The sequence below is a fragment of the Microtus oregoni genome, unplaced genomic scaffold (genome assembly GCF_018167655.1).
Source record: "Microtus oregoni isolate MIOR12 unplaced genomic scaffold, Mior012 000115F_ref0000277, whole genome shotgun sequence".
Classification (NCBI taxonomy): Eukaryota; Metazoa; Chordata; class Mammalia; order Rodentia; family Cricetidae; genus Microtus; species Microtus oregoni.
Genome location: NW_024544744.1, coordinates 2069504 through 2082922, shown reverse-complemented (window position 1 = coordinate 2082922; position 13419 = coordinate 2069504). Strand labels below are relative to the sequence as shown.

General features: G+C 44.2%; 4 non-coding genes and 1 pseudogene across 4 annotated transcripts; 2 read left to right on the top strand and 3 right to left on the bottom strand.

The window, feature by feature from the left end:
- Nucleotides 1-1799: 1799 nt before the first annotated feature.
- Nucleotides 1800-13327, bottom strand: LOC121443939 (annotated as a pseudogene).
- Trnal-caa lies at nucleotides 9494-9598 on the top strand. Its single transcript has 2 exons — nucleotides 9494-9531; nucleotides 9553-9598. It is a non-coding gene; the product is annotated as a tRNA-Leu (tRNA).
- Nucleotides 9938-10009, bottom strand: Trnaq-cug. Its single transcript has one exon. It is a non-coding gene; the product is annotated as a tRNA-Gln (tRNA).
- Trnal-aag lies at nucleotides 11936-12017 on the bottom strand. The gene has a single exon. It is a non-coding gene; the product is annotated as a tRNA-Leu (tRNA).
- Nucleotides 12306-12378, top strand: Trnam-cau. The gene has a single exon. It is a non-coding gene; the product is annotated as a tRNA-Met (tRNA).
- Nucleotides 13328-13419: the final 92 nt, after the last annotated feature.

Below are 13419 nucleotides of genomic sequence, written 5' to 3'. Positions count from 1 at the left end.
TGGTTTTCTTTTTTAACTGTTTGAGCCATAAAGGGGCCTGTGGGAGCCAGCCATGATAAGCTAAATAGAAACAGGCCACCCAAAGGAAGTTCTTTACTTCCACCATTATCACGGGCCAGAGTAGGACTCAGCCATCGATAAATTTAATAGAGGCCTGAATCTCAGTAGGTTGCTGACAAACTAAGATTACCTGAGCACCACCCAAGAACAGACCATCCAAAAGAAATGCCTTACGCCTTACATTCCAACCACTGTAGATAGGACCACCTTCCAGCACACACTCACCAGGACACCTCTAGACAAATAAATGTCAGTCAATCAGGGGTCCTGAACCTCAGAAATCCCGCATTCCCACCTTTACTACTATAAAAACCCAACTCTAACTGAGCTCGGGGCTTTCCGTTTGTTCCAATGCATTGGACATGGGGAGAGGCGGAGTTTGCAAACTTGCATAAAACAAAGGCTCTTTGCTTTTACATATGGGACTCAGTCTCCTTGCTGGTTTTCGGGGGACTTCGTAGATCTGGACATAACAATGCTCACCCATCAGTTTAAGTAAAATACCGTGTACATTGGATGGCGTTGAGTAGAACCTAAAACTTGCTTGTTTTTGCTCTATTGAGAATCCCACGATGACCCGAGGTCTTGTAGCCCTGGAATGTCCATTCTCTTGTCACAGAATAGTGTTGCAGCCTGCATGCTGTCACCTCTACCGAGGCATTTCCCGCTTTCTTTTGGAACTGTCTCGGTGTTGCGCTTGTACTTGAGCAACAGGGGCTTCTGCATCCAGAGCATTACCTTAGAGGATTTTACTCAAATCTTCATCGTGGGACACGAAATTCGAGGTACTAACAGGTCTTGCCAAACCAAGCCTCCTTTCTCCAACCTGCCCTTTTGAAACTCCAGGCCCAAATATCAAGAGCATTCCCAGTAAAAGGTCCAATATTTGGCCTAGGTCACACCAGAGTCTGCTCTGGTTCAAAGGAATTAAAAATTCCACTCTTTTTCTCCAGAAGGAAGAAACAAGTTTTGCAAGCCAGTGTGTAAATAGGATATGCAGATGGCAGACACGTGTCCTTAGGTCATCTGCGCAGGCCTAGAGTTTAGCCTTGTCATTCAGGGCTGATGTGGCCTCTGCTTTCTTAACCTTTGGAGACAGATGGCCTGGAGCGGGAGGCAGGCAAACTGGCCTGTTGGGTGAGGTGGGGGTGGGGGAATGGAAGCTTTCTCTTCTGGGATTCCTACTGACCCCCTCCTTTCCCAAATGATGGTTGTTTTCTCCTTATCCACGAAATTTAGTAGAGTTGTCATTTGCTTTATTGCTTAATTTGTCTACTCATTTCCACGTTCCCGGTGTTGGAGATCAAACTCAGGGCCTTGTGCTAGGCAAGTGCTCTTCTACAATTCCATCCACGCCATTTGAATTTTCATTAATCCACCTTGACCTAAATTGTTGCAGTTCTCTATCAGTTTGCAAATGAGTTTGAAATGAACTGATAGAAAGATGAATGAAACTGCTGCCAATCTTTCTTTCCCAGCTATTTCCATACCACTTCCAGGAAGAGTCCTAAAATTCTCCATGTTTGTTTTCATTTTGTCAAATTCTTAAGGACTTTTTTGAGTTAAGTTTTTGCCCTCCCTTGTCCATTATGGCCTTTTCATAATATATGTCGCTGTACTTTCCTCATGTTAGGTACCCAGTACTATCTGTGTGTATTGCTAAATCTAGATTCTGCATATGAGAGAAGCTGTGATGTGACGTTAAAGGTTTTTTTTTTCTTAACCATTTTTTTATTTGTTCATTTCTCGCATTTGAAGTACTCTTTGATGACATCCTTAGCCAGAGATCATTTGCCGTCCTCTTTAACTACTAAACAATAGCAACCAGTCACTTTACAGGGTTTCTTTCCCCTCTCAGTCAGTATTACAGAGGCCCACCCATTGCTTCAGTTTCTCATCACCAACCTTAATTAGATTTATTTGGCACTTGGTGAAGGGGCTTTGCTGTCTTAACCTCGTCAGAGCGGTAGGGCTTTAAGCTTCTATCAGTTAGGCTCCCAAGGCCGAAGCTTGGGGGGTTCTGCTCTCCCAGATAATGACTCTGTTGCTGCCTAAAGGTAGAGTTAACTCAGTCTCAATTGTTCTAATAAAACCGAAGATTCAAAGGCTAGGGTGAAAACCTGTGAGCTCAAAGAGTTAGAGTAGCAACTGACCAACTTTCTTTCTTAGCTGGCTTTCCGGGAAGCCTTTCTCCTTCACAGGGCCCCAACCGAAAATCCATGCTGCGCTCCTACCTATTTCGTGTCGGCGAGCTCCGACCCCACCTCTCTGCACCCAGGTTCATTTTATTTAATTAATGCAAATGCAACACATCTTTACTCAGTTAAACAAATGCAGCATGAACAAATGTAACACGTCTTTGCCTAGTTAAATTCCACAACAAGGCTTCCACCAAGTTGGCATACACAGGCTCATTGCAATTAGATGCAACAACACAAAGATGGATTTGGCATATGTCTAAAGCTTTGGCCACTTTGGGAATTTCATGTACCAAGTCATCATGAATGAGGACAGTCTTCAGCATCTCTTGTAAAGCAGTGTTAAGGACCAGTACACACTGAGCAGCAATGCCTTGCTCAGGCCTTCAGCTGGCGGCATGGGAAAAGTGTGTTCTTTCTCTCTTTCCCCCTCTCTCTTCTCTCTACCTCCTCTCTTCTGTTGTAGGGTATTTTGTTCACACTCTGACACTCCTGAGACTTGCTAATAAAGTTAAATCTTGAATCAGGGCAGAGCCAGCAACTAGCTGACTGGAATTGGCCATAGAAAAGTCAACAGTTTGGATAGCCAGGAAGAACAGGAAGGAAGGAGCAGGTTTAGTGCTTTCCTTTTTGGTTCTGAGACAAGGGAAGAGGCGTGTCTCTTTGCAGTGTCTCCGGCCAAAAAGCAAGGTCAGCTATTTGCCACCCAACCTCTCTGATCTGGTAGGTTTTTGCCCCAGCCTTTGAGTCCCGAGTCTTATGGATAAATAGAACAAAGACTGAATTTAAACCTACATATCATGGTCATAATAGAGCAGCCATGGGACCTGCCAGGATGCATCCTGAGTGGCCGATGACTGACTGAGGGGCCATGGGGTGGCAGATGATAATGAAAGTATCAGTAGATTCATGTGCAGCTGCTAAACCGACAGAAAACATCACTCTTCCTCTTCCCTCATCTTCCTTTCTTCCCCACCTCCTCCCCTCCCTCCCCTTCCCCTCTCCTTTTCATTCTCTCCCTGTCTCCTATCTCCTCTCCTCCTCCTCCTCCTCCTCCTTTCCCCTCCGTTTTCCTCTACCGATCTTGTGGATTTTTTTGAGACAGGGTCTCTGTACACAGCCCTAGCTGTCCTGGAGCTCACAGGGATCTGCCTGATTCTGCCTCCTTGGTACTGGAATTAAAGGTATTTTCTCATGTCTGTTCTTATTTATTTATTTATTTTGCTTTCAAGACATTGCTCAAACCCTTTAAAACACAGGACAAAGATATTAAAACACAACCACATATGGGGTACATGCTTTCAATTCCAGTACTCAGAAGGCAAAGACAGGTAGATCTCTGAGTTCAAGTTCCAGGACAGCCAGGACTATACAGCCATATTCTTTCTCAAAAACCACGCAAGCAAAAATGTTATTAAACTATCACTTATTATGTATTTTGTTTTGTTGAGAGTCTCCCTAAGTAACCCAAGATGGCCTAGTACTTGACAATCATCCTTTCTCAGTATCTTGGCTGCCAAGATTACAGGTATGTACCAACACTTATAATTACAGCGTTTTTTTTAATAAAATGTTTTGTTGTAAAATAAATTCCTATTTGTTGTCTTTATTCTACCTACTCTAAGGAGACCAATGGCTTAGTCTAAAATCTGCCAGGCTTTCACATCTCAGAGGCATTTGCGTCTGGTGACTCCCCTTTATCGGATCCTTCATACAGGCTGCGTAGAACCCAAGAGGCACAGAGTTCTGTTTCCTCTCCTTTTCTCTGCCCTTGACCAAGAAAATTTTCAGAGTTAGTGTGTGTCTTAGTTAGGATTTCTATTGTTGGAAAGAGGCACCACGACCACAGCAACTCTTATTAAGGAAAACATTTATTTGGGACTGGCCTACAGTTCAGAAGTTTAGTCCATTATCATCTTGGTGGGAAGCATGTTGGCATGGTGCTGGAGTGATAGCTGGGAGTTCTACATCCAGATCCGCAGGCAGTGGTCCTAGCTTGAGCTTCTGAGACCTCAAAGCCCACCCCCAATGACACACTTTGTAACAGGTCTTTCTTTGGACTACCAACTCCTGAATAACAACACAAAGGCTTTCTACTAATTATGAAAGCTTGGCCTTAGCTTAGGCTTGTTCCCAATTAGCTCTTAAAACATAAATTAACCCACTTATATTAGTCTATGTTTTCCCACATGGCTCGTTCCCTCTCCTTAGTACTGTATGTCCAACTTCCTCTGCACCTGGCTGGTAAATCTCCTTTCCCAGAGTTCCTGTAAAAGTGTGTGTGCTCATAAAATTACTCCCTGGAAGTAATAGAACCAATGACTCCAGAGGCTGGGTATGCAGCCAAATGCCTTGGGTTTGATCCTAGCACTGAAGAAAACAAAGTTCATCTGTATATATACTCACAGAGATACACATATGCACATATCAAATCAGGCCTATAAGCCTAGTTACTTGAGAGGCTGAGGCAGAAGGATCAAAAGTTTGAGACCAACCTGGACAACAGAATGAGTTTTAGGCCAGTCTGGACAACTTGGTAAGACCCTAGAAGGAAAGGAAGAAGAAGGGGAGGGAGGAGAATGGAGAGAAAGGGAGATTGAACACATGCTGAGGTTACAATTTAGTGATAGATGTGCTTAGCTTGTGAAAGAGCCTATGTCCAAATTTCCAGCACTATGGCTAAGTGTGTGTGTGTGTAAATGAGAGCATGGAGAGTGAGTGGACTTGATTTGGGTACCATTTTCTCCCCCTTTAAAGATTTGTTTATTTTCTGTGTGTGGCTATTCTGCCAGCATGTGTGAATGTTCACATGAATCCTCTGGAACTGGAATTACAGAGTTTTATAAGCCATATGGGTACTGGGAATCAAACCTGGGTCCTATGGAAGAGCAGGCAGTGCTTCTAACCATTCATCTCTCCATTCTTTTCATAGTACTTTTGAAATATTAAAATTATATGCAGACATTCATCAGTAGTTTCCAGGATTGAGGCAGAGAGTGGAAAGCAATACCTGTAGCTTTGCAAGGATGGTGTGGTGATTTGAAAGAAAATGGTCCCCAAAGGGAGCAGCAGTATTAGGAGGTGTGGCCTTGTTGGAGGAAGTGTGTCATTGCGGGGGCAGGCTTTGAGGTCTCTTTTGCTCAAGCTTTGCTCAGTGTGACACTCAGATCACTTCCTGCTGTCTGCGAGATGTAGGACTCTTCAGGTATTTCTCCAGTACCATGTCTGCCTGCACACTGCCATGTCCCACCATGGTGAAAATGAACTGAACTTCTGCACTGTAAGTGAGCCACCCCAGTTAAATGTTTTCTTTATTAAGAGTTGCCTTGGCCACAGTGTCTTTTTTTTTAGTTAGAAACCCTACCTAAAGCAGGCGGCATGGAATTCTTTGGGCTGGCACAGTTTTGCATCTAGAATGAAGATCGTTCACATAATGTCTATGTGTGAACTCAAAATAACAGAGCAAAATTGAAATGATACAAGTCTTTAAACTGTTAAGGCCAATCTCTAGTGATGTACCTTCTCCAACAAGGTCACACCTCTTTCCCCAAACAGTCCCACCAACACAAGACCAAGTATTCAGATGTTTATGGGAAACATCTCACTTAAGCCAACACACAAATAAAAATTTTAAAAAAGATGTATCATTGGGAGGAAGTAAAGGGTGTACTTGATCTTTCAAAGTCTCTCTCTCCCTCCCTCTCTCTCTCTCTCCTCCAGGACCATAGGTGTGAGCCACATGTGATCCACCACTGTATTGTACAATTAGCCTTAATATGAGTTTTGTGACATTATCTCAAGGTCATAAGTTTGAGGTAATATGTCAATTTCATTTTCCCACTTAGAAATATCTGTAGAGAGTTGAGTGGAGCGCACCTGAGGGTGCTGGCCCCCGCTCTCCGCAATCCCTAAAGCGAGTGCTCTCTATGATAATCAATTATCACGCAATGATTATCAGCTGCCTGCATATGCGTGAGCCTATGGGCAGTGCCCACCTGGCAATCGGGGTTGGTAGCCCATGCCTTTTTAAGGGCTGGGAGAGGTTTGCCCAGAAAGAGAGGGGAAGAGGAGAGGAAGAGAGGGGAAGAGAGAGAGAAAGTGAATAAAGTCCTGGAATAAACTGCTAGTGAGAAGAGCTCCAGGTGTCGCGTCATCCTTGCGGGTCGAGGGTGGCCGCGACAAATATCATCTCTGAGACCTCATTATAAAAAAATGTAAAGATTTATTTTACCTTTTTTTCTTATTGTTTATTTACTTTATTTTATGTACACAGGTGTGAAGGTGTTAGATCCCCTGGAACTGGATCTTCAGACAGTTGTGAGCTGCCATGTGGGTGCTGGGAACTAAACCCGGGTCCTCTGGAAGAGCGGTCAGTGCTCTTAACCACTGAGCCATCTCTCCAGCCCCTATTTTCCCTTTTTTTATCTTTATTTATATCTATTTGTGTGTCTGTGTGGGTGTGTGCACAAGAGTGTATATATCCTTGGAAGTCGGAAGAAGGTGTGGGATACCCTGAAGCTAGAATTACCAGCAGTATGAGCGACCGAACTTGGGTGCTGGGAACTGAATTTGTGGCGCTTCGAAGAGAAGCGACTCTTCTTAACTGCTGATCCATTCTTTTATCTAACAACAATCAAAGAAAAGGAGGCCATGAGATGAGAGAGAGCAGGGGAAGAGGAGCACATGGCAGGAAAGGAAAGGCAGATGGTGCAGTTATCATCACAAAAAATAAAACATAAAAATATATGCGTATATCAGTATTTGTGTGTGTCTGGGGGGGGGGGGGGTCAGTGACAAATCACAAGATTCCTGGTCCTCCTGCCTGTGGATCTCAGTCAGGTTGGGTAGCAATGCTTCTCGACCTGCCAAGTCTTCCTGAAGGCCGCTAGCTTACCTGTGGATACTGAACACGTGAGAACTTGTCCCTATGATTGTAGACCTAACAGACTGAGTATGAACTTTCGGGCAGAATTTCTAACTGGAAAGAATAGGGGCCAAAGAACAGGATCAATCCAGCTTTCCAGAAACTCAGTTTCCTACAGACCTGGAAAAGTGCAGCCATTTTATTGAGTTGTTGCAGGGGTAAGGTTTATTAGTCATGAGAATGTTTTTTTTTTCTCTCTCCCCTCACCCCCTACTCCGGGAAATTTCTTATAATTTAAAGAGATTTTCCCATTTAAGATGCAGATTAATGGCCTGTTTGTTCCCAGATATATCCCAATATTACCCTGTATGTGGTGGGTTCTTGTCTTGTGGTAAGAAGAGAATAAAAAGTACTGGGGAAGGGGAACTCATTGGGTAACAGGTTCCTGGGATTAAAGATGTGAGAATCTGTTGTCTCCTGTTCCATGTGTGTTCTTCTGTTGTGTTACCCTCTCTTCTGTCATAGACTGGCTTCTCTCTACCCTGGAAACTCAGCAAGCCTTGGAAGATCTCTTTTTACTTCTTTGTTGTGAGAACGTCACTATTTATGGGATTTCACATGCTTTTATTAAGTCATGTTTGCTAGGACAATTCTCCAGAAACTTCCTGAGAGAGAGGACGTGGGACATAAAATGTTTGGAGTCATGTAAATCCCACCCCCTCGTTTAGGGTTGTAAAGCGACTCTGTGGTGAACGTGCTTGCTCCCAGGCCCGAGTCTGACGCCTGGGTCCCACAGGGCCAGACGGGAGCATTGACTCTGCAAGTTGTCCTTTGACCTCCGCATGCACACCACGCCATCTGCCCTTCCTGGATAAACAAAGGCAATGAAAATAAATGTCTATGTACGCGGTTGTCAGTAGGTCAGTAGTCTGGCTGACTCACCTTGTCTGCTTCGGAGGATGATGTCACGAGTTTAAGGAGTGACTGAGTAACAGCTCCAAGCTTGACTGCACTCCATCAGGAGAAGACCTACTTTGGATTTTTTATTTTTTGTTTAATCTTACAAGTCATTGACTTCTGTCTTATAGCTTTCAGTTATACCGGGTTTAAAAAAGGGCAGCATTCTGAATCCGGATCCTTTATCACTATCTTGCATTTGTCTTTCTTTTTTGCAGACTATCCACGTCGGATAGACAGAAAAGCTGGCCTCGATGTGGGGCGTTTGATGGGTGGTCCCATCAGGCGATCTGAAGTCTTCGTTCTGCTAAACTCTCTGTCTCCTTTCTGTCATTTCCACCTTTTCCTTCCCAGGATGCCCCAGGGAGTGAGAGTACATCTTCTACCATACTTTATAAAAGAGGTTTGTTGATCATCTCCGATTTTCTATACCCCACCCACTTTCTAGGAGATTTCTTCAACTTTGTTTCGTAACTTCAAAAAAAATTCTGTCACTAAACTATTGAAGAATTTTTCTCTTCTTTTACCTCCGGAAGGAGTTTATTATAATAAAACAAATACAAAACTCCAAGTTCGTGTTGTATTTGTCCCCCCCCCCCCCACGCACCTTAGGTCCTCTCAGACCTCCTATTATATTTTATTTTTCTTTATTGTAAAAATATTTCACAAGTACCTGATTTTCCTTGGTTGTTATTCATACTTAAGATTAGAAATTAAAACTGATTTTGGATACTGTGTAGCCTAGAGATTCTTCGGGATTAAACCAAGACCCAGCTATTTGTTTGGAATAACTCAAATGTCAGTGTCTGTTGTTACTATGGTACCATTTTCCAGAGACGGGACAGTTTCGCCTGTTCCTTAAGAAGCACCAGCGGTCTGCTCTGCAAGTCTGCGGAGCAAAGGATGTGGGATTTGTGCTCTGTACCGACATTTCGGTCTCACTCTGACTGTTCCCTTCCAAAGTTCCTACCCTTTAATTCTTGATCTTCCGTCTTCCTCTTAGACCTGCCGTCAGTTTTCACACACACTGCAGCCAGTGTTTCTAGCCTTTCTGTCCATCAACCGGGAGCTAGAGGACACCTTCTGGGAACAGAGCCTGAGCTGTGAGTCCCGGGGTGACGCGGATGAATGGTTCTGAGCCAGACCTGAGCTTGCAGAATCTTTGAGATTTCCAACTCCGCTGCACTCTAGAAGGGCGGCACCCAAGGGCCGATAAACGCTGAATTGCAAACAGGATTGGAAGCAAAAAACCTCGAGAGTTTATTATTTATTTATTTATTTATTTTTGTCTAAGTTCCTGACTAGACAGAGAAAAAGAGTTTACCTTATAGGGATTTGTATTTCTACGTCTACAAACAATTGCATACACATTCATTATCATTGAAAGATTCATTAATTGACAACTTATTGCGGTGTCAGGGTGGCCGAGTGGTCTAAGGCGCCAGACTCAAGCTCAGCTTCCCTGGATGGGGTTTCTGGTCTCCGTATGGAGGCGTGGGTTCGAATCCCACTCCTGACACATAGTCTTTTACTCGTTTTCAATTACTTTCACAGACTGTTTGTCTTCTTTCCTTTTTATTTTCTGTCTTAGTCGGCTTGGGACCTTCACGACGTGTTTTATTAATCACAAAGCGCGCTGAGTCCTGTGCTTTTCCACCAGCGGGAAAACATCTCCGTTTAGGAAACGTGCACAAACTCCATAGTGACACAAATGACAGTTGGGTGTGGAGTTGACAGGGTCAAATATACCTTTTTCACTGCAAGGGCCGTATAGAACCAAATGCTGGAATGCAAAAGGAGCTATTCATTGCATGGAATTCAATGAAACTATGTTCCATCAAAAATATCCCTAGGATTAAGGTTCCACCGAGATTTGAACTCGGATCGCTGGATTCAGAGTCCAGAGTGCTAACCATTACACCATGGAACCAACCCACTATCGCTAGCGCTTCAACGTGTATCTCTGGACACTGATTAAAAAAAAAAAAAAAACTAGAACCATCCCACGGGTGTTCTTTAAAATTTTGTTACAAATTTAGTTTGTTTCAAAGTGACTTATTGTTACCTTCTCGTGAATTTCTCAGCTGTATCCTTGGTCCTTTTATTTATTTAGTTTCCTGTTAGAGTGTTTGCTGTTCTCTTAATCTTTTTTTTTTTGTTAGCATACTAGTAAATGAGTCCAATTGTGACATTTTCAAATATATAAGTTAGTAAACTTTGCTCTTATCCCGAACATCCTTCCCCGTCTCCCTTCTCTTCTGGCTCTCCCCCTGCCCCCAGTCTACTTTCACAGCACAGCTGTCCTTGTGCTCTTTGTAAGCGCAGGTTTGGTACGCAGATGAAGGGGAGTACGACCTTAAATGAAATGTTTATCTCTTATCTCTGCCTCTTGATGTTCCTAATAGTATTTTTATCGGAGGAATTAACTTTTTAAGTGGAAAATCTTCGTCTTCAGTGTCTGGACTACAGAAATGGTCCGGCGCCACGTGGTGTGCACCACACCTCCCGTGTGTTCTTCTGCATCTCGGGGTCTGGCAGCATTCAGAGCAGTTCCTGCTGTTTGTGCGTTTTCCCCCAGCACAAAAAGCAAAGTGACTACTAGTCCTATCGTTAGAAATTGTTCAAAGACATATATAGCCCCTCCTTCCCCCTGCTTCATTTACTCGATACGCGGCATCTGCAGACTGGTCAGGAGCAACTACTATGCATGCCCTCAGCTGCAGTCGTGAACTGCTGCGGCTTGTTAATGGTTAATGCTTTTCCCTTATCACCAGGCAGCTGGTGCCAAGGCGGAGTCTTTCTACCTCTTCTACAGCCCCAGGATCCGCCAAAGTTCACTCGGTGCGTGCAGCGTGAACGTAGAAACCAACACAGTGGGCTCCAGGAAGAACAAAGGAAGGTTCAGTCCTGTCAGTACCATAGAGCAGTTTTAGACTTGCGGGGTCTCTTTTTGTCTTCACAGGCTCAATTCAATGAGCTAAGAAAGTCAATTTCTCCGTCTTTCCCTTTCCCTCCCTTCCCCTTTCCTTTCTTCCTCCCCCACTCCCGGGTTCCCCTCTTCCTGGGGGACAGGCACCCTCTCTCTTTTTCTGTCAGTGTCGCTGAGTTGATAGGAGACCCAGGACAGCCTTCAGGAGAAGATAATTTCTGAGTTGAGGCCCAAGACGGAGGAGCAGGAAGTCCCAAGGGGTCTCTAGCTGGAGGATAAGAGGCAGTGGCGAGGCAAGGCATTTATTTTATTATTTACAAATTTACTTTTATTAACTTTTTCATACAGTATATTTAGATCATGGTTGTTCCCTCCCGCTTTGTTTTTTTTTTTTTCCTTTTGCAAGGTATTAAGTGTCTTACAGCTCAGATGATCTTGGTTCGGGTACAAATGAAATGCTGAGGGCAGGCTTTCAGTCTTCGGGATGGAAAGGAATTCACTTCTTCAGCGGCAGAGGCCCGATTTGGTTGGAAGTCGACTCAGGGAAAGGGAAAGTTTCACACTCGTTCTTCATTCATCGACCAACGTAGCAAGAAAGAAGTGTGGAGTCTTCACGCCCTAGCTCACAGTCGGTGCGTTATAATATTTTTTAACATGAGTGAATTAAAGAAAAACTTGTTATCTGTTGGCAGGTCCTTTTGGCCGGTGAAAAGGAAGAGATTAGGGAAATAAAGGTCACACATTAAGTGCTTATTGACTGTTAATTGAAGTAAATAGTTGAAGGCAAATCCTCTCCCGGGACTGCTGTGGGTGTGGTATGTAGGAGTACGATTTGTAACCCGAGGAAACAGAAAGCAGGAGGGGAAAATCTTAGCCGGTGAGAAAAATATTCTTTGGTCTGAATTGGAAGCGTAAGAAAAAAAATAATGGCAGCGGTGGGATTCGAACCCACGCCCCCGAAGAGACTGGAGCCTTAATCCAGCGCCTTAGACCGCTCGGCCACGCTACCTCTGTGGTTGGGCCGCCTTGTCTTGTCGTCTGGAGTAATTGCACACTTTCGGGCTCCTTTCCCGCAGTTCCTTGCGCACGGCCCCCTGCGGCGGGCTCCCGTTCGGCCGTCTCTATGGTTTTTTTAGCGCAGCCGCGGAGGCTCGTGGGCACAGGGGCACAGCAGGCTCGGTTTCTGCTTTGTGCCTCGAGCTTCCGTAACAGCAGCTGTTTGAAGAGCGATCGTAGCTGTAAAGACTTTTCATGAAGATGACCACAGGTACCTGTTCGTACAACCGTGTCCACAGGCGCCTCCTTAGCGCAGTAGGCAGCGCGTCAGTCTCATAATCTGAAGGTCCTGAGTTCGAACCTCAGAGGGGGCAGCCGTAATGTTTTCTTACTTCGGAGAAGAGACTTGAGCTCGAGTGTGTAGGTGGGCATCTCTCTCTGTCTCTGTCTTTCTCTCTCCCTCTCAAACCATAAAAAGTACAATGTTCTTTGTTTTCGCAAAAAGAAACCCAAACACTATTTAATGAAACTGAACAGGTAATTTTCTGTTTGTGTAATGTAATGGTCGGTTACAAAGTTATAAGATAGTGATTTTTTAATTTTTTCTTACGTATTAAACACTCGACAAACGTGGTGAAGCATGCCTATGATATTTCAACAGCCGAGAGGCAGAGGCGGGTGAATCTCTACATGGCTAGTTCCAGGGCTCTTTCTTAAAAACAAACAAACAAACAACATAAACATTAAACATGTAATCATCATTGACTCCAATTGGAGCCAGGAGAATTTCAGGTGCCTTTGAGATATATTTGGCAATTGTTCATGTTAACACACCATGACCAGAAAATTCCCCAGGCCAGAATGTAACAGAGAGGGAGGTGGGGGTGCAACTGTGACGGGGTAACCGACGTTTAAGGTGTAAAATGTGTGTAATTGTTGGTTTGCTTCTCTTTAACCATTCTTCTGGGATTGCTTACTATCGGGGTCACTCCATTCCACCCATGATCCTCTATGTCAAAGATGACACAAAACGAAAATACAAAAATAAATAAAAACAAAACACAAACGTTCCTCTACAGTCTCACCACGTTGTACCTTTGCTCTTGACAGAATTTCTAAGTTATTCAAACTTCAAGAAAAAAACTCTAAAGGAGAAATAAGTAAAGCAAGCAAGGAAGACAAATGTTCAGGGTTAAGACTGTATTTTGCATCCAGCTTTAGCAGCTCTGTAGAGCCGGGAGAGACGCCTCACAAGTGTGTATGTTTGTCCCCTACCCTCACGTCGTGCGGCCACTGTCTAAATCCGCGTCCCCGTCCATCCATCCCGTCTCAGGCCCGGATCTGCCGGCCGGCGTCTCAGGCTTTCTCTTAAAGTCGGTCAAAAGAGGAGTCAGAGAAATTGGCAGGCAGGAGGA